This window comes from Mustela erminea, chromosome 4 (assembly GCF_009829155.1).
Source record: "Mustela erminea isolate mMusErm1 chromosome 4, mMusErm1.Pri, whole genome shotgun sequence".
Classification (NCBI taxonomy): Eukaryota; Metazoa; Chordata; class Mammalia; order Carnivora; family Mustelidae; genus Mustela; species Mustela erminea.
This window is the reverse complement of record NC_045617.1, coordinates 143843237-143869772: the sequence shown is the minus strand read 5'-3', so window position 1 is coordinate 143869772 and position 26536 is coordinate 143843237. Positions and strand designations below refer to the sequence as shown.

General features: G+C 40.6%; 1 protein-coding gene and 1 long non-coding RNA gene across 5 annotated transcripts in view; one reads left to right on the top strand and one right to left on the bottom strand.

Annotated features, from left to right (window-relative positions):
• Positions 1–26536, bottom strand: part of CDKAL1 (CDK5 regulatory subunit associated protein 1 like 1) — a 632670-nt gene that overhangs the window by 261803 nt on the left and 344331 nt on the right. The gene's annotated exons all lie outside the window — the stretch shown is intronic.
• LOC116589220 lies at positions 875–19644 on the top strand. Its single transcript, XR_004285245.1, has 3 exons — positions 875–889; positions 3350–3355; positions 19568–19644. It is a non-coding gene; the product is annotated as an uncharacterized LOC116589220 (long non-coding RNA).

Sequence of the window (26536 nt, the reverse complement as noted above, 5' to 3'; positions counted from 1 at the left end):
CCAGTCATATATTTATAAGGCTTCTAGACTTTACAGTGAATACATTATAACATTCAGGCAAATGTGCTAAAGTTACAGTTACAGAGGCATTCTTAATTTTGAGTCTCCGGTTTTAGTTCATAAATGTCTTGTCACTTTCTTAGAGTCAACTATCCTCAAGCATTCCTTCACACTGACACTGTCACCTTTTGGCTAAACAACGCTGTTGACATAAACATCACCTTTGTTTATTCGAATCCTGTAAAAGCCCAAGGAAAGACACAACAACTATCTTATTGCCCAAGGCAAATGGTACTCTATTCTCCTGGGTAAGGTGAACACTTACATTCAGAAAGGAGATGACCCTTTTTGAGGACAGAGGAAGAAAGTCCTTTCACTCAGTGCGACTCTGTGGATTATAAGTTTGGAAAGACGGTGGCTTTGTCAAATTCTTCTGTGATTCAGAGTGGGAAGCATGGTCTTCCATTTATACAGTTTTGAATTCAGCCAACCAAAGTTTGATTCCTAGCTCCTTTGACTCGATGTCTTTGAGTGAGTCGACCTGAGTGTTAATAATAACCCTTTCACTTAAACCTGTTAAATTCAGTAACAAAAAAAACCTAGTAGAGGGTTTGGCTCTGAGCAAATATACATATAATAAAGGTTAACACTGTTGGCTCGCTTCCCCCAAGAGAAGCTTGTGTAGATTACAAGAACAAGAAGGGGTCTCTTTTGAACTAAGTAAAAATACTCTCCCACTATTTTTAAGGGAACACCTTTAGTGTTGGTTGGGAAATTAGGTTCTCTAAGAAGTGAGAGTCCTCAAGACGGAATTCAGTGTTAGGGGAATCCAGATTCATCCTACTCAAAGCCACTGAAGAAACTCATGCTTATTAAGGAAGGAAGGAAGGTTGTCCGGCCAGAAGGCATTGCGTCAACTCAATTTACAGAGATCTATGCAGGCTTCCTACAGAGCTCACAAGGCATCAGGAATCCCTCCACAATTTCTTTTTTACCCCAAACCAGAGTTTCTTCTGCTTCTGCTTAAATACAAACAAAATCAACAAGAAAAGTGGGCCTCCAGTGCTACTGAGTTTAAGTATCCCCCAACGCATGTTAAAAACTCAAGGGCGAAGGGTGGACAAGATTCTAATGAAGTAGGTCCCAGATGTCTGAGAAGTCCAAGACCAAAAACCCTGGCCATCCTGATAACCGCACTTAGAGAAATGCTAGCTTAGGGCTCAGAAGAGTATACAGCAACAACTTAAATATGTTTAGTTACACAATCCTAAAAAAGAAAAAAAAAAAGATTTCACACCTTTACAAGACATTGAAAACTCCCTCCTTGAATTTAGTTAACACTCATGCAATGATTTCATACTTCCCAATTATTAATCCCCAAAAGGAATATAAGCTCCAGATTTTTTTTTTAAAAGATCATTTATTTATTTATTTATTTATTTGCGAGGGACGAGCAGACTCCACACTGAGCATGGAGCCCGATGTGGGGCTCGATCTCACGACCCTAGGGATCATGAGCCAAGCTGAGATCGAGAGTCAGGCACTCAAGAGCGCGTGACACAATGACAGAAGATTCGACGGGTATGGGAGTCCTAAGTACGGGGACAGAACGTAAATGCATGGAGACAATCTATACTGTAAAATCGATCCCCTGGAGATTCTGTGAATTTCTCCTCCTTCACCTGTGGACGTCAAAGCAAACTGGAGCTTCTCACTGGTCATGGTGTGCGCTGTATTCATCTAGGTACTCTCAGCCCTTCGCATAATGACTACCACACACGGCAAACAGTTAACTAATATTTGCTGAGGGAAGGAAAATCATGGGTAAGACAAGAGCGAAATACTTCACATACGCAACTTAATGGGCAACAGGGAATTTTAAAAGAAAAATTTTTTTCCTATTTCTGTGGGTAAGAAATCACTTTGTAGAAAGTGTTCTAGAGATAATCTGCTCTTTAATCTCTGTGTGGCTTGTCCGAGTAGTACCCGCCCTGCGATGGCAGGATAGCTTTGTTTGGGGATAGCCAGCGGCCAGAGCAGGCTCACCACCCCTGTGCGGACACCTTACCAGCCAGAGGACAACGAGAAGATTAGTATCTCCTGCGGCTGGTCTGTAAACAGAGCACAGTGACCTGGGATTGTTACAATTGAACTGTAACAACCGACAGATTTTCCAGGTTGCACAGGACCTGATAACCTCGAGCAGGGCGAATTATCACAGTGTCTCCTCCAAGCCGAAGTGGCTTCAAAATAAGTTGTGACAAGGGGCACACCTGGGTGGCTCAGTCCATTGAGCGTCTGGCTCTTGGTTTCCGCTCAGGTCTTGATACTGCGGGTCCCAGGGTCGAGCCCCATGTGTGGCTCCACACTCAGCGGGGGGTCTGCTTGAGAGTCTGTCCCCCACCATTAGCCCCTCCCCCTGCTTTCTCTCCCTCTCCCCTGCCCCCTCTCCTTCTTCAATGTTTGTATAAATAAATGATGGATAACTAGAAAAACATTACATATATCCCAACAAATGTACATCTTTACATATCGGTATAGCACGGTGAGCCATGCTAGAGTAAGCTTAGTTAGAGGCAGCCTGGGTTAGAATCCTGGCCCTGCCAGGCACTAGCGAGGTAGCCTTGCGTAAGTGAACTACGTGTCTCTTAGATTCCCTTAGCTGTGAGACGAAGAAAATGATTCCCACACCTCACAGGGCTGCTGTAAAGATCAGATGAGATAACCCATACAAAACAACCCCCGTTCTCCAGGCACAGAGTAAACAACCAATGTTCACAACTGTTAGGATTACATGAGATACCAAAGTAATCGTGAGGGGCTGGGGACCCATCCCAGGTCTCAACACGGGTTTTGTTCGGTGGACCAGGGGCCACTGCCTTTGGAAATTGGAAATGATGATATGTTTACTAAGGCATTTGAGTTACTCTGGAATTTCCATTTGGAGAAGAAAACTACTTCTTTGACAGTAAAGTTACAATAAAAAGGATAATTGTGGCATAGCCTGTTCAGACCTATATGCAGAAATTGCCCCATTTGCAAATGGGAATTACCCAAGCACAGAAATAGAGCTGGATACAGGGCTTTAAAAACAATAAAGTTAATTAAAAGAAAAAAAAATACTTTCTTTAGAGTTCAAAAACAAGTTAATTTTTTTCAGATTCACATTTATAGTGTTAACAGTCAAGGAGTTAAAAAAGCAATGAGAGAAATGCTTAAAACCACTTCAACTGACTTCTCCTAAATAGCTTTCATTAGTTTGGTTTGAGTCTGCTTTTTAACTCACTTAAGTGTTTTTAAAAATAGATTTGTTGTTTTAATGAAGCTTTTCTCGGCACTTTTTGTCAAGAAAGAAGTTCAGAAATCACTTACACTTTTTGATTCAGAAAACCCAAATCAATTTGATATGGAAATTTTCTTATAAACCAACTTCGTGAAGACGGGTCAAAATTAAAAGGAAAAAAGAAAATATGGTTTCATAGTATTTAAACAAGTACTAAAATCCTAAGCCAGGAGCTGACACCCTGAAAACAACTGTGCCAAATCGGTGCCCCCGTTCCTTGTATTTTTGAGGTCTGACAGTAGACGCTGACAAGGTGGTGTTTGGGGGACGCGAGGGTGCGGCCACGGCCTCAACAGCCCGTCTGCACACCTGCACTGACCTCTGACGCAGACATGGGCAAATCTTCAGGACTGCTGTTTGCCGGCCACCATTAAAGACAAAAATAATGAATCAGCCCATGCCAGGCCTGCTACAAAAATAAGCAAAACATCCTACTTTGATGATTATGGAAATAAAAGAATAAGTCAAATAAAAAGCCAAAGTCACTACTCCTGATATCGAAATACAGAAGATGATTCAAAGATGAAACAAGATTCAGATTCGGAGGAAACATCCAATCTGCCATCATTCCTTCCTGATGAAAAACTGCCCTCGTTACAATACTGCTACCTCACTGCCTTCTTGAGTAGATCTTATTTCTCCCACTTCTGCTCTTGCTGGGGACCATTTCAGCCCTTCTGGGTTCTCCCTTCCATTTTCTCCTACATTATACTGCTCTGTAGACCACTATCCTTCCCCCCAAAGGTTAGCCTTTATTACCGGGATGAACGGGATACCTTTATGTGCCCCCTCCCCAAAGACAACCTGGAGTACCCCCAAAGGAAACCAGGAGATGAGTGGTTGCCTACATTCAACCACCTGTTACTAATCTGCTCAGGAAGGTCACCCCATCGAGTCTGGATCTTAAGCGAGGAACCTTTCACTGTCTACTGGGAATCCTCCACGTTGTCTGGAACTGCCAGGATTTACTCTAACAAATGGTAGAATAAGGAGATGCTACATTTCTACTGCATAGGGTTAAAATTAGGTTGAGGAGGCATCATTTCACTTATAAGATGTAATGAATATGGACTGACTTCTGTAGATATTATCTTCAAGCTAAGATGGAACTCAAGAAAATATGCCCTAGATATCATGAATCTGGGACACTGGTTCATACATACTTTAGGTTGAATACATTTTTTCTGCATCTGGAAAATAAGGAAATTAGACAAGGCTGTTTAGCTCAACTTGTCTGCATTAAACATACCCTTTGACACTGATGGAAGTTAAGGATCGCCTTCTAAAAGGAAGTCACATACAAAATATTTCTCGACAGTTCATAGATTCTTAGAAGCACATCTGTGGAAAACTTACTGGATTACATCTTCAAATGAGATGCCACAGTCAGTGCACAGAACAAGGCTTCCATTCTTTTTTAAATTTATTTATTTATTTATTTATTTATTCATTCATTTATTGCGTGTTAGTGGGGGGGGGCAGAGGGAGAGAGACAGAGAGAATCTCAAGTAGACTCCACACCCAGGCCAGAGTCCGACGCAGGGCTCGAACACAGGACCATGAGATCATAACCTGAGCTGAACCAAGAGTCAGATGCTCAACAGGTTGAGCCCCCCCAGGTGCCCCCATTACAAGCCATGTTTGAAAATAAAGATCTATAATTTTTAGCACTAGAAAATCAGTTTCTTCACTTCCCCACTTAATAACCGCTGAACAATTACTTGAGATGTACAAGTTTAAAGGAACTCTGAAATTATCAGACTGCCCAAGGCAGTCCAACGTACCCACACGTTTCACATCATTGTAAAATAATTACTCTATCAGCCAAGGATGGTCATTGCTGATTGTCAAGTGACGTAAGTAAGTACTTACTCCAAAAGCCACAACTTCTCTGGCTTGAGGTTCTGAAAGCTCTTCCCAAACTGAATGAAATACATACTTAAAGCAACTGTCTGGCGAACCAAGAAACAGACTCTGGACTGTAGAGAACACACTGATGGTCACTAGAGGGGAGGCGGGTGTCGGGACGGGGGAAACGGGGGACAGGGATGAAGGAGGACACTTGTGATGAGCACTGCGTGATGTATGCAAGTGGTGAATCACTAACTTGCACACCTGCAATGATTCTGTGATCATATACCGGAAGAACCATGCTAAAAAAAGCAGGGAGAGGAAAGGTAACTGTCTCTGAAACAGCACTTTCAGAAACAGCCATGTCCCTTTTCCATCAAACACAGACCATTTTCTTAGAAAAAACAGAATAGGGGCTCCTGGATGGCTTAGTCAGTAAAGCGTATGTCTTCGGCTCGGGTCATGATCCCAGGGTCCTGGGATCAAGGGCCACATCAGGCTCCCTGGTCCTCAGAGAGGACCCTGCTTCTCCCTCTGTCCCTCCCCACTGCTTGTGCTTTCTCTCTCTCTCTCTCTCCCTCTCTGACAAATAAATAAATAAAATCTTAAAAAAAAAAAAAAAGAAAGAAAAAACAGAATAGGACTGGTTAGGAAAGAAGCATCTTGACACTCAAGAGTCAAATGATACCATGAAGATTAATAAATAATCTTCCAAGAATTTCCAAAAAAATCTGCAGATTTAATTTTTAAGATTTTAATTTTTTTTTATTATTTATTTGACAGAGAGAGATCACAAGTAGGCAGAGAGGCAGGCAGAGAGAGAAGAGGGAGGAAGCAGGATCCCCGCCGAGCAGAGAGCCCGATGCAGGGCTCGATCCCAGGACCCTGAGATCATGACCTGAGCCGAAGGCAGAGGCTTTAACCCACCGAGCCACCCAGGCGCACCCCAGATTTAATTTTTATATCCAAGAAAAGAGATTAGCTATTAAAGACAGAGAGTAGTTTTTATGATGACTACCAAAGAAGATAATGTAACTAAAGATGTACAGTTCTTCTGAGCTTGACTAGAAGACACCATTCTGAGGGGAAAAAACTGTTAACGTTCCTAGATTCGGGCTTACCTGTTACCAAGGCAAACAGCCATCAGGAAAGCGAAAAAGCACACCCCTCTTCTAGACACCCAGGATGGGATTCCCAATGGAGCTTCCAAGCTCTAGTATTCCAGAGTCTAGGATAGATCTTCCTGTCCAACATAAGTCAAAAATTGGATTTCTCCCTTTATTTTTGTTACTGTGGTTAAAAATCGATGAAAAGGTAATATTAATGCAAAAGTGGTGTGCTCCTATTGAATTATTAATAGGCAATACAACTGTAAATGTTTTTGTTCACCATTCTTCAGTGCCCTTGCATACAGTTTTAAAATGGGAGGTGCTGAAGCATGAAGACTGTTTGCAGCCACTGCTTTTTGAAAGCACAGTGCTGGGAACTGGTAGAATTCTTGCCTCCTTGGGTTATTATCAGACACTGTGAACTTTCTTTGAAAGCAGACTATAAATTCACAAGGGGGTCCCTTTCTTTCAATCAAGGAAATGTTTAAAATGACCCCCATCTGCCATTTTAATGTATTCTTCTCAAAGACTGCCATAAATATTTAATATAAGAAAGGCACTGTTTAAACACAATGAATAGCTTATGAAATTAAAGTTGGCTGACAGATTACACTGTGTACATAATGCACTGTAAATAATGACAAAGAAAATATGAGCAGCATTGCTAACCTTCTCTTGCTTCGCCTGACATTTTGTAAGGAATATTCAAAAGATACTTAATATGAAGGTCAGCTTAATTGACATCAAAGGGTGACGAAGTTTATAGAGTCGTTCTATTCTTGATCCTCTACGTAACATCTTTTAGTACGTTACCTCCCTGTAAGAATCCTATCTAGGTTTTCCATTACTCGGGAAGTTTCACTTAGCCTGCTAACTCCTTCCCGGAAAGTCCCAGAGCCAGGAGGGACACCTTCCTTCTCCTCCCTGGAGTAGTCTCTTATATTTGAACGGGAATCAGCACCTAACCCTAGCCTTGTCAACGGAAGATATTCAATACGTATTTACCAAATGAGTTCACACAGAAGTTTCACTTTCTGTACTTTCTCTGTGGTTTCAGCGGCCCGTTGTCAACAGTGATCTAGAAGCAGATGGTTCTCTTTCTGACACGTTGTCAGAGTCACGAGTAGCCGAACACTGTGTCCCAGTGCCTATGTCAGTCACTTCCCTCCGTCCCACAGGCATTTTATTTTCTCACATCATCACAAGCAAAAGAGCGAATAATAGTACAGTAAGACATTTTGGGAGAGAGAGAAACTACACTCATGTAACTTTTATTACAGCATATTGTTAAAATTGTTCTGTTTTATTCCTGTTGTTACTCTCTTGCTAAGCCTAATACACGAATTAAACTTTATCACAGGAGAAACATAGTACATATGGGGTTTGATACTGGCCACAGTTTCAGGAAGCCACTGGGGATCTTGGAGTGTATCATTTGTGGAGACTATTATGCCATTATTATCAGATGCAATTATACACCACATTCGAAATTCCTAAGAAAAGATGTTCCTTTCCTTTCTGGTACCATCACAACAACCAACCTGCACATTTTCCGCTCATTAATATTCATTTGTTCTTACTCTCTGTTAACAGAAATGGGAGAAAAGCTGGTACCTCTTCTCCTCATAACTCCTAATCTCTAGATTCTTCTGTTTAATCAAATGATTTTGATTTCTTTAAATTTTTCTGAGAGGTGCTACCCAGATTTTTCCCCTGAGGGGTTAATGCCAAGCCTCCATTCTACATAAACAACTCTATAGTTCAACATACTATGTGTCTATTGATGTTTTGACAAAACCTTCCACAGTTAATTCAGAATCTTTCATTCTCTTGACACCATCAATTTATCCCCTTCTATATCTTTCTTTCCAATTACTAAGTAAAATGCAGTACTGTTTCAAGCTAATGATATCATCTATAGAAAACCATCCTCGGGCTATTAATGGAACTCTTTAAGGGTATCTTTCAATAATTTCCTAAAATTCTTCTGGTAAAAATATACTGGAAATGGTCACGTTTTTCACTTATGTCAAGGTAGTTAATGTGAATTTATCTCCCATTTTCAGGTAGGCCATCACTCCATCATAAAAGAGAGAAATAAGATTGATCTGATTGCCAGTATTTTTCAAAGAGTCATAGTACTTACTAGCCAACAGCACTGGCTTGATGCTTTGACAAGTGGTTATGGTACTACTATCATCCCAATTCTTATCATTATATGATTTATAGATAATACCAATACAGATTGCTGTATATAATGAAACATAAACAGCAACAACGTAAAACATCAACAACGTAAAACACACCTTTTTTGTTATAGCTCAATTATATAATAAATCTGGAAAAAGGAAAATATACTTTAGAAAATGTACTTCTAAAGGGGAAAAAACACAAAATACTTCCAAATAATTTTAAAACTCCCTCAGTAATAAGATGTACCCTCATTTAGATGTAAAAGTATCCCCATTTAACTATAAAAATCAGTGTACCCTAAAATTTATTAAACAAAGTACTATGGTTTTTTGCTCTTATAACATTATACCCAATAGTAAGTACATTTCTGAACACTACTAACATAATATTAACAGTGTAACCCAGAGAGTTAACTATGTAACATAACAGGTGAGTATGTTAACCAATTTTCTCTATTAGGATTTTGAAATCTTAAATAGCTAAGAGTTTATATGCACATGCATGCTTTTGCCCCTCAAATCCCTTTTAAAATCACTTTGTCTTCTTTTGTAACTTCTCATCTGCCTTAATAGAACATTTTTCAGTCAAATACCACTCTACCTAATAAATACTCTGAATGCCTAGAGCTCAACTCAAGACATACATCTTAGACATAAGTTATGCTATCCCTTCATTTTACTACACAAAGTCAGATGACATACAGATGCGGTTTAAACTACAAACCATTTGGTAAATGCTGGAAATTTCCGTGCGTTATTTAGATTGACTAAAACAACTGATTTTCATAATAAACGAAGGCTGCCTACACGACAGGGTTATTGCTTCAACGAAGTTAAGCTCAGAGATTCAAGGTCTACTTCTCTGCTCTCAATGCTGGTGTTGGGTCATGTTGGAGTCAGGCAGACCTTACAGATGGCGGACTCCTGTTCTGGGTGATAAAGCCTGGAGGTGTCTGACTCAACCGACCACAGCCCTGTACGGATGCCAGGTACAGGGAAATAAAGCAGCCCTCAGTTTACCCTTGTCTTCTTTTAAAGTAGCAGCTTGCTTCTACCCTTTTCCACAGAACTGTGGGAACGCGCACACGTTCTCATACACACACACGCTACTGCATGTATGAAGACTCAGCGTTTTCATTCAGACCCTGCCCCCTCCCGTGTCCTTCTCAGGTGAGGTCACGGGTTTCAGTTCTCCCTCACCCCCACACCACCTTCTCAGCAAGTAGGGATAGCGTAAGAGGGTAAAGAAGGAAAAAACTTCAAAATCAGGATTTTTTTTGTCACCTCAAACACGGAAAGGTTTCTACAGTGCTTCCTTTTGTGTCTGCATTTTGAATATGTGATTAATTATGGCAAGTACAGCAAACCCTTTGAATGCTGGTGGGGCAATGATTTATTCAAAAACAGTCTGTTCCTCAAATAGCACCAGAGGATTTAAATAAGTTTGATATCACTCTTCTCTCTGGCACTGCCTCAGAATGTATGCCTTTATCGTAAAAACCAGTTTGAATTATGTTCAAATAGCCTGTTACGCCTTATTCAAAATATCCTGTGCTTCTATGCACACAGTTCTGGAAAATCTATCGGCAGCAGTCCTTCACACTTACAGCACGCAAACATATTAGGGCTTCTCAAGTAGCTGCAAATCAGGCCCAGCATCTCCCAGTCTGAGAGGAAACGTTGAAAAGTTTGACATATTCCTCCTTCCTAAAGCAAGAAAATCGTAGAGATATCTGTCGTTACTGAGAAACAAGTCAAAGAGGGTTTAAATACTCCACTGGGCCGTCTCTTAGCCATGTGCTGCTTTGGCCAAGTATGAAGAATGGAAACCAGAGAAAGTAAAACTCAGATCTAGGAAAAGGACTTTCCCAATAGGGAGTGAAATGAAGGGACTGTCCAGCGTCACCAGTTGCTGGAAGTTCAAAAGCCTGTGAAATCAAGCCACAAAGCTGGTCCAGGGGTTAAGAACAATTCTTGGGAGACCTAGAAGCAGACGGGCCATGGGGCTTTTCCACTTAGATTCTACGAAGTTCAGGACAAGCAGCAATTAATGATTCCTAAGAAAAGAACCTTCAGCTCCTTCAATTTCCTTCAAAATTACTCTGAAACGTCAACGTAACATAGACCTGGAGAGCCATGAGTTAGTCACGTGACCTCTCTGAGCCCTATTTTCTTTGTAAGATACAGGTAACAAAGGGTCTGGCTGTGTCGCTCAAAAATCACTTGTGTGATACCCTGAACACAAAGACTGGACCCAGCACTAAATAAATGAAAGCTACTATTATAATTATTTTTTTATTTTTGTAATAAGAAATTTTATGGAAGAAACTTTCAGTTTTATATGAGAAAAACTTTAAGGGAACCATCTGAATCTCAAGAAAATGGGGCATTTTGCAGTTGGGATCCTACTACTAATGGAACATGGCCTCCTGACTGCCACACTCCTGAATCACGGGGTCAGTAATTCTCTATGTAAAGGGTAAGTGGGACCCTCAATATGAGAATGAATCTGTTAAACTAAGAGTATCTGAATAGTAATTTTATAGGTACATAGTTTCTGGAAGCATATTTCATTGTAAGTGCTTTCCTGGGAACACTGTTCACGAACTATTAGAAAATTAGCATCATTGTTTTAATACTAACTAAATGGAATTGTGGATGGGCATACACAATCCTAAGAACAATAAAAATAATTTTGATTTAGTTACTTCTGTATATAGTAGACAAAGAACCTGATTCTCTAAAACTTTTTAAGACTTACAGTCTTAGAAATAGGACAAAAGGCAGTCAGAATTAAAAAAAAAAAAATGGTATTGAAACCTAAAATTTTCTAAAACCAAGACAAAAATTACATATACTTTAACTTGTCAATCTGCCCTAAGTCTCACCCACTCCAGTCACTTCATCAACTTTGATCTGTACCCTCAGCCCACTCTGGAGTTCAGCTTTTCCCATAGTGGGCTCAAACCTTTATCCCGGGCTCAGTCTCCCTGCCTTGGTTACATGTCTACCTCCTAGGGCTAGTCCTAAAAATGTTATCACTCATTCAAGTGTTGAGCCTAGCTCTTGTCCTCTGCCCCAACCTGTCTGTGAAACATGGCCAGACCAAATTTAGTCTGGGCGCCCTAATGAGATGCTCCACAGTGCCAAATGGGCATAGACAGCCTTCAACTACTTAGTTGTAAGCAACAGCAGCAGCTGATTCTGAGTAATCACACAGAAGACGAGTTTATTAAAAGGACACTGAGAATGAGGCTCAATATTAAGCTTCCAGGAACAGTGTATAATACAAAGCCAAAGAGGCCTAATGAGAAAACAATCCATTTTTCTGCGACACCAACATGAGAGCCTGTCCACACGGTCAATTCCAAGAGCAGACACAGCTCCTCCTGCTAGCAAGAAAGGGATTACAGTTGGACCCTCCACCCGCAAGTTGCTCACTTCCAAATTCAGTATTGGTGGAATCTGGGTCACGTTTCTATGCTCTCCAGCAGAGAAGGTTAGCTTTCTGAGCTCCGTCCTGGGGACGTGGTTTCTGCAAGGTTGGAACCATGCTAATCATTCCAAGAGTGATCAAAAGGTGCTGGGCAGCCAGAAAATACAACTAATGCCAAGTGCACAGGGTTATAAATGGCCACAACCAAATAAACACCCACATAAAGAAAATGAGGAGTCTTTATCCCTTCATCCTAGGAAAGAGACATGTTTTGAAGCAAATAATTAAATCATAAATACTGAAAACCAACATGGTTTGGCTACAACAATGTCTCCAATCATGCTTTAAGTCTACCATGAACAACGGAGATGAAAACTCTACAGTATTCTTAACTACCTAAGTGTCAACATTTCCAGGAACTCTTAGTTGCCCTTAACCTTTCCAAGTCACAGGGGCAAAGCCAACACTTCAGACTCCCTGTAATGACCTCTGCCACATCTTGGCTAATTCTGCCCCCCTTCTTCCTCCCTTTCCTTTTACCTTCAGATATTCAGTGATTACCGACATTTTTGTTTTTGCTAAGTTCTCAAGGAACATCACTGCTGTCAGTAAGCATGTGTGTTCAAGTAAAAGTGCTTCTGTAACATGAACACTTTGTTCTGACTCAGGAAGTACAGAATTCCAGGAAAACACACACACACACACACACACACACACACACACACACACACACACACACACACACACACTATCCCTCCTGGCCAATGCTAGAGTGTAGGAATGCTCACGAAAACTAAGAACCGGCACTCCTGCTTACATCGGCATCACAATGTTTACTGGGATAAACACAATGAAGAAGGGCTGATCGCTATTTCTTCAAGCCCCATCACACAGCCTAACTTTATGTAGCTTTTCTTCTGCAAACTACATGTAAGGACAGGAATATGAGTAAGTAAAGAGACCAAGAAGTGGAAGTAAGAGAATTACCACTTGCAGGTTGAAGTCCAAAACAAACAAACATGCATGTTTATGCCTTGAAAATGAGGAAGACACACCCAAAATTTCAGTACCTTATAGCTAGGTAAAATTATAGAATAAGCACATTTGATTGTCCTTTGCATTTTTTTAATGTGCATGAATAAGCCTATTAGGTAGGAAAACAGGCAGACTTGTTGATTGGAGTACAGTCCCCTAAATACAACCCATAATCATATCTTAGCCCCAAAATTAATTCAATCAAGATCATGACTCTCCCGGATAAGGAATGTGCAGTATATATACTATATACACAATGGACTATTACTCAGCCATGAAAAAGGACATCTGCCATTCACAACAACATGGATGGAGCTAGCAGGAATGATGCTAAGTGAAATAAGTCAGTCAGAGAAAGACAAATACTATATGATTTCATTCATATGTGGAATTTAAGGAGCAAGCAGGCGAACCAATGGGAGGGGAGAAAAAAAAGAAAAAGAGAGAGGGAAACAACCCGTAAGAGTCCCGTAGAGAACAAACTGAAGAGTGATGGAGGGAGGTGGGTGGGGAAATGGGCTCCGTGGTGATGGGGATAAAGGAGGGCACTGTAAGTGATGAATCACTGAATTCTGCTTCTGAAACCAACATTGCACTGTATGTTCACTAAATAGAATTTAAATAAAAATCTGAAAAGAAAAAAAGATTATGACTCACTTTCCTTTTAAAAGTAACTCTTTTTCAAGTATGTTTCCTGGAGGAAGTTTTAAATCAGGGGAAAAGCTTGTGATATTTGAATGGCACAATCAGTCTCTTAAAATGTATGTGGTCAGGACTAAGGCAAACTCTCTCACCGTTCCATTTCAATATCATATTGAAATTACTAGTTAATGCAATAAGATAAGGAAATAAAAGGCATGTAGATTAGGAAAGAAAACATAAAACTGCCTTTGTTCACAGATGACCCAATCATCTATGTAAAAAAACCAAAAGAATCGACAACAACAAAACAAACCCTCTTGAAACTAATAAATGATCATAGCTATACTTTCAGACACAAGGTTAAAAAAAAGTTAATTTCTTTCCCATATAACAGCAATGAACAAGTAAAGTTTGAAATTAAAAATATAATTCCATTTATATTATTAACCAAAAAAATAAAATACTTAGGTACAAATATAACAAAATATGTATAAGACCTCTATTAGGAAAAGTATAAAAGTCTGATGAATAAATAGGTATTCTAAATTCATGGGTAGGAAAGCTCAATATTACCCATGTTAGTTCTTCCCAACTTGATCTATGAATTCATTACAGTATCAATTAAAACCCCAGTGAATTATCCACAAACTGTTCCTGAAGTTTATACGGAGAGGCAAGAGATAAACAGCTGGCACAATGCTAATGGAGAACAACAAAGTTGGAGGACTTCAAGACTTCTGAGAAAGCAATAGTAGCCAACACGATGCAGAATTGTAATAGATTTTTTTTAAAAAAATCAATAAAAAAACAATACAGAGCCCTAGACCCACCCTAATTAGTCAACTAATTTTTGACAAGGGAACAAAGGCAGCACGATGGGGGAAAGATGGCCTTGTCAATAGAGGGTGCTGGAACAGCTGGACATCCACAGCAAACACCCGTCTAGAAACACGCACCACAGTCTATCGAGAAATTAACTCAGAATGGATCACAGATCTAGGTATAAAATGCAAAACTCCAAAACTCCAAGGAGATACAAAGGAGAAAATCTAGGTGACCTTGCATATGGCAATGACTTTTTAGATACGACATGTAAGAAACCATTGATAAATTGGACTTGATTAAAATTAAAAACTTCTGCTCTGTGAAAGGCACTGTCAAGAGAATGAGAAGGCACAGACTGGGAGAAAATATCTGCACAAGGCATATCTGATGAAGGACTATGATCTAAAATATACGAAGAATTCAACATTCCACAATAAGAAAATCAACAACCCAATTAAAAATGGACCAAATATTTTATCAAATACTTTACCAAAAAAGATACAAAGAGAGAAAATAATTATATGAAAGGATGTTCCAAATAGTTATGTCATCAGGGAAATGCAAATTAAAACAACAAGTGAGATACCACTGCATATCTATCAGCATGGTCAAGATCTAGAACATGATAACACCAAATGCTGGAGCGGGTGTGTAACACTAGGAACTCCCATACACTGCTGGTGGGAAAACAAAACAGTACAGCCACTTTGGAAGCCACTTGGCAATTTCTTCCAAACTAAATGAATGTTTACCAGCAATGGTGCTCCTTGGTATGTACCCAAAAGAGTTGGAATTTGTGTGTCCACACAAAAAACTGCAAACAGACATTTAGAGAAGCTTTATGTATTTTTTTTTAAGATTTTGTTTTTTATTTATTTGTTTTTTATTTATTTTTAATTTATTTCAAAGATTATTTACTTATTTATTTGACAGACAGAGATCATAAGTAGGCAGAGAGGCAGGCAGAAAGAGAGGAAGGGAAGCAGGCTCCCTGCCAAGCAGAGAGCCCGATGTGGGGCTCGATCCCAGGACCCTGAGATCATGACACGAGCCAAAGGCAGAGGCTTTAACCCACTGAGCCACCCAGGCGCCCCTAGAGAAGCTTTATTAATGAATGTCCAAACCAGAAAGCAACCAAGATGTTCTTCAGCAGGTGAATGGCCAAACTGTGGTCCATCAGACAATGGAAAATTATTTAGCATAAAATAGAAATGAGCTATCCAGTGATAAAAAGACAGGGGGAAACTTCAGTGCCTATTACTAAGTGGAAGAAGCCAATCTCGAAAGAATGATTCCAACCATACAACATTCTGGAAAAGGCAAAACCATAGAGACAGTAAGAAGACAAGAGGTTGCCAGGGGCAAGGGCAAAGAAGGGGAAGGGATGAACAGGCAGGGCAAGGAGGGTTTTTAGAACAGTGAAAATACTTCTATGATACCATAATGATGGATACAGGTGATTACACAATTGTCCAAATCCATGGAACGTAAAACACCAACAGTGAACAATAATGTAAACTAGGGACTTTCCGTGAATGTGTCCGTGGAGGTTCATCAACTCTAAAAATGTACCACTCTGGTGGGGATGCTGGCTGGTACTGGGGGAGGCTGTATGTGTGGGAAGGTGGGGGTTATATGGGAAATCTCTGTAACTTCCTCTCAATTTTCTTATAAACCTAAAACTTCTCTAAAAAAAAAATTAAGCTTTTTAAAAAAGTAAAAAGATGGAAAAAGTTATATAAACACTAGTCAAATGAAAGCTGGAGTAGGTATAAAAATACCAGAAAAAGTAGATTTCAGAAAAAGTATATTACCAGAGATTATGATACAGAAAAAAGCATTTGGGGGGAAAAATGCATTCCTTAACCATGATCAAAACTCTTAGCAAATCAGGAAGGGAAGTAAACCTTCTTACCAAAAAATAATCACAGCATACATCATATTTAATGGGAACAGCCGAATACTTTTTTACCTAAAAGATTATGAACAAGTCAAGGATATTTGTTCAATCCACTTCTATTTAACATTTCACTGGTAGTCCTACCTGGTACAGTAGGTAGAAGGAAAAAGAAACAAAAGGCACACACACTGGAGAGAAGGAAGAACAATGCATTTATTTGTAGACAACATGGTGGTTGTTATGGGTACTTTTGTCTGCCTCCCCACCCTCCCCCCATTCACCTGTTGAAGTGTGGACACCCAGCACCTTAGAATGTGACTACTTGGAGAGAGCACATTAGAAAAGGTGATGGAGTCACTGCGAAGTGTTTAGGGTGGGACAGAATCCAACCTGACTGCTGTCCTTACAACAGGAAATCAGACAAACAGAGAGACACCAATGTGCGCAAACACGCAGAAGCAAGCGTCGTCTGCAAGCCAAGCAGAAAGACCTCACCAGCTACCAGGGCTAACACTTTGATCTTGGACCCCTAGCCTCCAAAACTGTAAGAAATAAATTTCTGTTGCTTAGGTCACAAAAGTATTAAAGCTTTAAGATATGTGCAGTAAAAATGAGCAATCATATAGCAAATACACATGGTATTTTAAATTTTACTCCTTAGTTCCATAAATGTACACCGAAGCCTACCACTGCAAAGGCATTCGATTGTATTGCTTGTACCACTGTCTGAATTATCACCAGAATTCCTCCCTTCAAAAATATATATTACTGTGTGCCAACCTATGTTAGGACAAAGGTATGCAGAAAGTATACTTTCAAGAAGACACAAATGGACTAATGCTCTTAGAATACTCGAGTGATACCCTCACAGTATCATTGCTTCTTGATGCTTTCCATTTTTCAGACCTAACATATCAATGTCCTTTAAAATTCCACTTAATTTTTACTTTGTAAAAAATCCCATGACAGCTCCCTATTTCCTCCTTTGGAGATGAGGGCTCAAATGCCTCAGGCAAATGGCTTCTACAAGGATCCACACCCTCTGCTTCTGAGGGTCCCCGCCTACTACTTCCTCACAAATAATCCTCTTCCATTAGCCTTTCTCCTCACTCCCCTTCACCTCCATGTTCCCTACAAGTTCAGGGCTTTACTTGTGACTTCTTCTGTCTCCTTGCCCACCGATCTGCCATTTTCAGTGACTTCTCTACTATCTAAAGATCTTTCACTTCCTTCTGCCCTTTAGACAACTTGTAATTTTGAAATAGATTTTGATTCACACAGAAGTTACAGAAAGAGTAGAGCTCCCTTGTACCCAGCACTCAGATTCCCCAAATGTCATCTTATACAACCATAAGATCAATGATCAAAACTAGGAAACTGACATTACTTCAATTCTGCTAACTCAACTACAGGGCCTTATTTGGATTCCAGCAGTTTTTCCATGAACTTATGGGGGGGGCAGTTTAAGAGGGGGAGGGTCTTACACACAAATTCATGTAACCACCACCATAGTCAGCATACAGAACTGTTTCATCACCCCCCAAAACCTCCCTTATGCTATCCATTTATAATCATTACTCTGCCTTAAGTCCTGGCAATCCTGTTATCCATTTCCATAATTTTGTTATTTCAGGAATATTCTATGTAGACTCTCACAGTATGGAATCATTTGAGATTTTTTTTTTAACTCAACATAATGCTCTTGAGATCATTTCATATATCAATACTTTGTTCCTTTTTATTGCTGACCAGTATATTCCACTGTATAAACTGGATACACCACATTGTTTGTCTATTCATGTGCTGAAAGACATTTTGGTTGTTTCCAGTGGGAGCTATTACAAATAAAGTTGCTAAGAACAGTACAGAGTTTTGTGTAAGCTTAAAATCTCCATTTCTCTAAGGTAAGTACCCAGGAGTGGGACTGCTGGGTCACCTATTACCTGGGCTGGTTAGTTTTGATGTGTCAACGTAGCGAGGCTGTGGTACAGCGTTTTTCTGGTCAAACAGCAGTCTAGATGTTGCTGTGAACATATTTTTTAGATGTGACTAATATTTAAATCAGTGTAACTTGAATGGAGTGGATTATCCTACTTAATGTGGTTGGGTCCCTTCCAATCAGCTGAAAGCCTCAAGACAAAAGACCACGGTTCCCAGAAGAGGAAGAAAATGTGTCTCCAGACTGCCTTCAGACTCAAGACTGCAACACAACACCTGCTGGAATTTCCAGAATGCCCTGCAGATTTCTGACCTACCAGCTTCCACAATCGTGGGAGGCAATCCCTCAGAATCAATCAATCAATCAATCAATCAATCAGTTAATCTGCATATATGTGTGTGAGCATATGTGCATATATGTGTGCATGTGTGTAACTGGTTCTACTTCTTTGGAGAACTCTAAGGACCCTAAGACTGGGAAGTGGGCAGGGATTTCTGTCCTTCTAATTTTTTCCTCTTAGTTAATAATCCGCAATTTTCAAGATATAAATCAATTTATAATAAATGAGTATATTTCTCAGATATCTGCATATTGGCTAGCCTAGGATTAAAAATTTGATAGAGATTCAGTAAATACGGTATAAGAACATTTTATTATAAAGTCCATTAGTATTTCACCAAGTAAATTCTGTAAGCAGAGTAAAGCAGACTATCCTATCTCCAATTTTACTCACTGTGGTAAACTAAAGACTATGTTTAGGTGTGCCATGTGAGTCTGGAGGTGAACAATACCTTCAGCATACATGGCAGGCAAATGTTGTCAAAGTAGGACAAGAGCTATGAGAAAATCTACACATGACAAGGTGAGAAAACGGACTACTGCAGACATTTGCAGGGGGGTTACATGAACCTACAAAAAGCTTATTATGTTCTATGCAGTAGTAGTATTTTTAGAATGTGCCTTAAATCACAGTGCTTTAGAAAATAATGCAGGACTAGACAGGCAGTGTTAACATCTCTGCCAAGAAAACAGTCATCCAACAGAACAACAAATTTGTATTGAGTAGTTGTTAAGTTTAAGCATTAAGGATAAAGCAATAAAGAAAATGTTCCGTGCAGGGCGCTTGGGTGGCTCAGCTGCTTGAGTATCTGCCTTTGGCTCCGGTCATGATCCCGAAGTCCTGGGATCAAGTCCCACATCAGGCTCCCTGTTTGGCAGGGAGTCTGCTTCTCCCTCTGCCCTTCACACCCTGCTTGCGTGCTCTCTCTCAAATAAATAAAATCTTAAAAAAAAAGAAAGAAAGAAAAGAAAATACCCAATCCAAACTCTCATGAAATCTACACTGGGCTTGGCTGGGGTGAAGGGAAAAAATGAACTGACATATACTAAATGAGACTGAGGTAAATTCTTATGAAAAAACTAACACGAGGTAAGAAAAGGAAAGATGGAAAAGGAAAGATCGTAGTAGGTGCTACTTTAGAGAGGATGGACATGGAAGATATCCCTGAGGTGACATTTAGGGGGAACTTAAGACTCCTTAAAGCCAGGAAACACCTCCCACAAGAGAAGATGAAAAGGGAGATCCTCAGAATCCTTCTAGAGAGGTTGACCCTCCATTCCCCTACCTGACCACTTGAGTCTCTAACTTATTTCCTTCTTACAGGGCTCTCTGGTTTTCATAAGGTGCCTCTGACTTAATTCAGAAACACCTGCCTCATTCAGCCACCCCTCAGTGAGGACACCCCCCCTCGACTTCTCATGGGCCCGGACTCCTGCTTGCCTGACCCTCGTTTAGGAACTGAAGACCTGACCAACAGACCACTACCCTCATCAAATGACTCATCTGCCGAAAACGAGGAGACCAACTTCACCCCACAAGGAGCTTGACCCTTTACCTAAGGACTCAGTCCCGAAAAGCCTGCTGCTTCTCCACCCAGGCCAGGAAAGTCAAACAGGTTTAAATGAACTCCAATTTAGATGAAGGCAATAGAAATAAATACTCATGAAATGGAAGTTGAGGTTTGAGGGAAGAAGAGAACTGGAATTTTTATGCATTTGAATAATAATAATGATAATAATAATAATAAAAATTGCCCAGCAGTTTCTTGGTAAAAATCAACAGCAGAAACAGGAGCTTCTTCATTCACATCCACTCAAAACAAAATGGCAGAGGATCATGGGCACATCAATCACCATGTGGCAGAAAAATACAAGAACTATCTAACTATTGGGTGGTCCTTCTCAAAGGAGAGTTGTCAGATCCATCTGACTTTGATCTCTCATTCACAGAAATAGCCTGGAGAAAGTTCTCCACCCCATAAAAATAATAAATCTCAGAAGCCACACACTCTGCAGGCCAGAAATCACCTTTTCCAATGCACTAAGCAGACATTAACTGTTCAAATGCGGGGCTGGAAACACCACAGTGAAAACCCAAAGGGACAGAAGTTGCACACTACGAACCTCGGGGTGGGAAAAGACAGAGGAAGTGGAAGAAGAGGGAGGTAGAATCTACTGTGCCGTGCATCAGAGAGACCACACTGCCAGCAGTCCTTCGGAGAAACTGGCAAGCATTAATAAGAGCATTAAACCCAGTAACTGAATCTGACTATGTCTGTTCTGGTCTCAGGGCAAAACAAGAAGATCATAAAAATAAAAACGTCTGTAAAAATGTGAAAAGCTTACTTGGATCCAATTCTTTCAATTCTTGGTAAAACTCATGTACAAAGAGATTCTGGGTGACCAGTACACGTAAAAGATTACGGATTCATACGCACATATGCAAAATTAGCACGTAAACCAAAATATACCATTCTAGAGCAAAAACTAGCCCCACAAAGTAGCCTCCTTTCTCTCATGTAGTTCTTTGTGGAGTTGCACAGCTGGTCTCGTCTGGTGGTAAAGCTCAGTGCGTGGACCCGATGACTTGGCCTTGATTTTTAGCTCCACCACTTGGTAGCTACTGTTTGACTCTGCTAAGACCTTTTCTCTTACTGAGCTTCGGTTTTCATTCATAAAATGGAGCTGATCGACAGGACCCAGCTCACTGGCTATCTTGGAGATTAAATTAGATCATGGACATACAGTTCTCTGGCCATGACAATCCCTCTACGAGTGTTATTACAAATATGTGCACATACATATTTCATGTTTATGGTCCATATATTCTCTATTTATATGGTAATAAATGTTGGTAAATGTTAACTTCTTAGTCAGGGACTTGGGTAAATCATTTAAATCTCTTTGAGCTTCAGCTTCTTGATCTGTAAAACAGATATTGTGCCATTTATCCAGCCTGCCATTCTACAGACTTCCCGCCCAATGACAGAGCTCATCCGCCCAGTTTCCGTGGGGCTTTGCTCACTGGTTTGGTTGGTAGGGTTACTTGAACAAACTACCACAAAGCACCACCTGGCTTAAACAACAGAAGGTCCTGTTCCGGAGGCTAGAGCTCCAAGACCAAGATGTCGGCAGGGTCGGTTGCCTCCCAGAGCTGTGAGGAAGAAGTTGATGCCACTTCTCCTAGCTCCGGGTGGGCTGCTGGCAATCTTTGGGGTTCTGTGGTTTACAGAAGCACCACCTGACAGCTGCCTCCATTTTGACACAGCATTGTTGCCATGTGTCAGTCAAGGAAAATTCCCTTTTTTTAATGAGGACAGTAGTCACACTGGACTAACACCCATTCTAATGACCCTGTTTTAACTTGATGACTTCTCTAAAGATACTGTCACCCAATCTTGTCACACTTTGAGGTGCTGGCACTTAGGACTTCCCCATGATGCAATTTAACCCATAACACCATGATGCATCAAAAGAGCTAGGAAATCAGGGAACACAGAGAGAGTGTGAAGTGGCCCCCACGTTTTGGTCCAAGAGAATTCTAATTCCTAGACCTCTGTGCAAGTCCAAATGGTTGTTTCTGCAACACAAGTCTGTTTTGTCTGGTGCAGGATGGCCAGATAGAACATCCAGTTCAATGTGAATTTCAGATCGACAAGTAACTTTTCAGCTTAGGTGTGTCCCAGGATCCTCTTGTATTTTCACTTGCTAAAGCTGACACGCGACCCACACCAATGGGCTGCTTGGTGGATTGCCACACTGAGCTAAGGGTCAGACAGCATCGCCTGAACTTTCCTGGTAAGAATGTCCTATGGTGCTTGTGATCCACACAGATTCCCAGACTCCATCCCTGACCCAGAGAATCAAGACCTTCCATGGAAGGAGTCTGGAAAACTAGAGGTTTAACCTGTAGCCAGATGACTCCTGTTCCCAAAGGCATGTGATGTGGGAAGCTCTGGATCTGACAAGGACAAAGAAGAGTTCAGGAGCTGTTAGTAGAAGAGCGACAAGGAAGAATGATCAAATCAAAACAAAAATCTAGAAATAAACAGCTGAGAATAATAAACATTCTTCTAATTTAGAACATGAGAATGCAGGAAATAGGAGTAGGTAACCACAAATAATTAATGCTTGCCTCCTGGGGAGCTGGGAGTGGGCATGATAACAGTGTGAGTCAGACTGTTTTCTCCCGGGCGTTCTCCGCCAGGTACAAACCTGCGACACTCAGGGTGCCCGATAACCAAGGCTGTGTCGTGGTGGAAATGAGGGGAGCTGCTGTTCTGCGCCCCCACCCCTGGCACGATACCTCTGCCTCCACCTGAGGCCTGCCCAGGAGTCTGTGCCCACTGCCTCCAGACGCTTAACCTCCCTGGCACTGGGAAATTCTCCTTCTCCCTACAAGGGGAGGATCTGAGAGCAGAACGCTGCCTCATCTGTGGGTGGTCTGGGTACAGCTCCAAGTACTGAAACATGCTGCAAACAGGGAGAAAAAAATAACAAGCAAAAAACCAGGGCAAATGCCACATTAAAATACAATCTGTGTTTTAAGTTGATTTAATGAAGCACCTAGAGCATTTAAATATATCTCAATGACAACACACCCAATAATAGTTGAGAGATGAACACTACAGGCCTTTTTAAGAAATGTATCATTCATTGGTCCACAAAACTTAAGTACAGTGAATAAGATTTAACTCTAAAAGGTGCAGAATTATGATATATTCTTTGATGCCTTCATCAATTCTGATGACCTAATCCCAATTTTCATCTTGTATTAGATATTTGGGAATGATTCCCAAGCTCTGTGTAATTTGAACTTTGTCCCACAAAGCCTTAAATTCGATAAGGGCATCATACACACAAATCACACACAAGGCACAGACGTGCACATTTTCGTCACACTACAGCTAATTTTAGCTTTCGGATTTTAATTTACAATGTCTGACTTTTTACTGAATATACTTTTGTTTGTTAGAAAAAGATGCAGCAACAACATTGGAGAAACAACCAGAAAGTCTGAAAATTTATTCAGACAGATCCATATCATATCTAACACTCATTCAGATATATTGTAGCAAGACATCCAAGGAAAGAATTTCTATGACAAAAATGAATAATATTCTTATAACTACAGCTAAGCCAGCACTATCACCAAAAATATAAATGAAGTTTCCTCTTCGAAAAATACCCAAGATTTAAGAGTATTTAAATTTTAATAAAAAGATTCTGTCACATTACAATTGCACGGAGATAGACTTCAGTGGAATCAGACTTAATATGTAACACAGGGAACCTATTCACCAGAATCTGTTACTCAGGATAAAAATGTTTATTATATAAGTTAAGTTCTTGCTAACTGGGGAAAACCTTTTTCCCTAAGGACATGGTAATATCTGAAGATTGTAGAACGTTTCTAAGTTTTCACATACATTATTTCTTTTAATCTTCATAAATAAAGAATGTAAGGATAGGAAAATTAAATATTTAGATAAAGTCACACAGCTGGATTATGACACAGCCGGTACAAAAACCTGGATCGGGTGACGTCTACTCTGGTGGGCCTTTTCGTTTGCTTACCAATGAAGATTCAAGAAGGAAGCCACTGTAATCAATCATTAAATGTGTATCTATAATTCCTATGTATCTTAAAGAAAATATGACTTTTTTAACCAATACTAAATATTTTCAAGTAATTTTACTTAGACCCATCCAAATCTAATAAAGACATACTCAATTCTTATTAAATTCATCTTACATAATCAGGTCTGCCATTTGTCTTCTAGTGAAAAATACAGTAGCCTTTCTTTTGTCTCCATTCAGTAATTCTAATTAATGTGAAGTGCTAGGACAAAAAGGTCAGCTTTTAGGAGCACCTGTTATTCAGATCCCATAGGTGGTGGTTCTCTGTCTCCAAGGGCTCATCTAGAATCCTCCAAAGGTTCTTTCGGGTTCAGTCCTGGGTTAAAGCTGGCCCAGGGAGGGACGCTCACAAGGGAGGGACGCTTCACAGGTGAAGGGACACCACCACTCTCTGCGTGAAGGTCGCCATGACCAGAAGGGGGGGACAAAGACGCAGAGATGCCAGCGGGCACCGGGCTAGCCTCATTCTCCTCCACATTGCTTCCAGCGATGTAGAGACAAGCTGGCCCTACTTTTGCCCAACAGGAGCCCAAGGCCCACCACTACATGTGGGGCAGCAAGTCCCCAGAGGCGACTTCCTCTTCACCATGCCCTGGGCCTGGCTTCTGACTCCCCGCTGTACCGTCCCAGCCCAGCTCCACCCCCCACCCCCAGCACACTGTGGAAGTCCTCATTCCTATAATGAATCCCTTATCCAGTAACTCACAGTGGTTCCAGTTCTCCTGCCTGACCCTTGACTCATACAGTTACTGACCAGACCACAATTGTGAGAGGATTAGCCTAGGATTTTTCCCCAGTTACTATTCTTGTCTTCATAGTCAATTCTAAGACTACTTCTTCCAACTTCTCCTACGTTTTCATGAAAAATCAAGAAAGCCCAACCTGCCCTGTGATGTGAATCCACGGGGACTTTAATACAGTTTCATGACTTTCTAGGGGGTGGTTACAAGCACTTTCAAATAAACCATTTTTTATTTAGAAGCATCACCTCTGTTACCAGCATTTTCTCCCCTTCTCTGTTACTATGTGCAAGTATACAGAAAATATAATCATGATTAAGCAATCAAACTAAAGCATATAGGAATAGAAAATCATCTCATCTTTTTCAATAAATATATGAGGGCACCATAAAAGCAGCAAAGCTAAAAGAGGGAACATCAAGACCAATCTCTGAAGGCTTCTAAAATGATGCATATTACTAATGCTCAATTATAAAATCTCAAAGGAACTCGGGCTGAGTAAAGTAATGAGGATGCATTTACCGACTCCAGCAGCACTTTATTCAAGAACACATCTCCAAATAATGATGCTTGGGAAGATTAAAGGAGATAGTGTTTCAAAGACTCACATCCTCAGAAGAGCTTTGAAATAAAAATTAAGAGATTCAGCATTAAAGGGGTATGTGCGCGTGAGTGTATGTGTATCTTGAATCTGTGCATTTTTCTCCAGCCTCACTGGGTCTAACACTAGGTTGAGCACTAGTTCTAACAACGTGATTTCATCAAATAGCCTCTTGTCTGATCCCTGCACTTAAACTCTGGACCCCAGCAAAGTGTTCTCCACACTGCAGCTTCTCATCTCTTAGAAATGCAAACCAGATGATGTCATCCCACTGCCTGGAGCCTTTGGATAAAACTTCCCATTGTTCCTAGGAGAAAGGTCAAAATCCTTCATCTGCTATTGGTTATAAAGGTAAGGCTGATATACAGCGGCAGAAGTAAGGCGAGTGCTTACTCTCCGTAGATGACTGAAGTGTAAGAAACTGCTTTCTTAGTGGCTGGGAAGGTCCTGTTTCTTAATCTGCATGCTGGTTCTGTGTTTCATGGGTCTTGATTTCAGTTTGTAAGAATCATGAAACTTGTACCATTATGATTTGTGCATTTTTTGGTATATATGTTCCATGTATAAAAATATTAAACAAAAATCCAGAGGGGGCGGAACCCAGACTTTGCAAATAAAGGTAACAATCTTGGGGGCACCTGGGTGGCTCAGTGGGTTAAAGCCTCTGCCTTCGGCTCAGGTCATGATCCCAGGGTCCTGGGATCAAGCCCCACATCGGGCTCTCTGCTCGGCGGAAAGCCTGCTTCTTCCTCTCTCTCTCTCTGCCTGCCTCTCTGCCTACTTGTGATCTCTGTCAAATAAATCAATTAAAAAAAAAAACTTAAAAAAAAAAAAGGTAACAATCTCCCACACAAACCCACCCTCGTTTCTGTACATCAGATAAAAGTACTCCTTAACCTGCGTATCTTCTAGACCACCCGCTGCTCACACATTAGTCCCCGCTC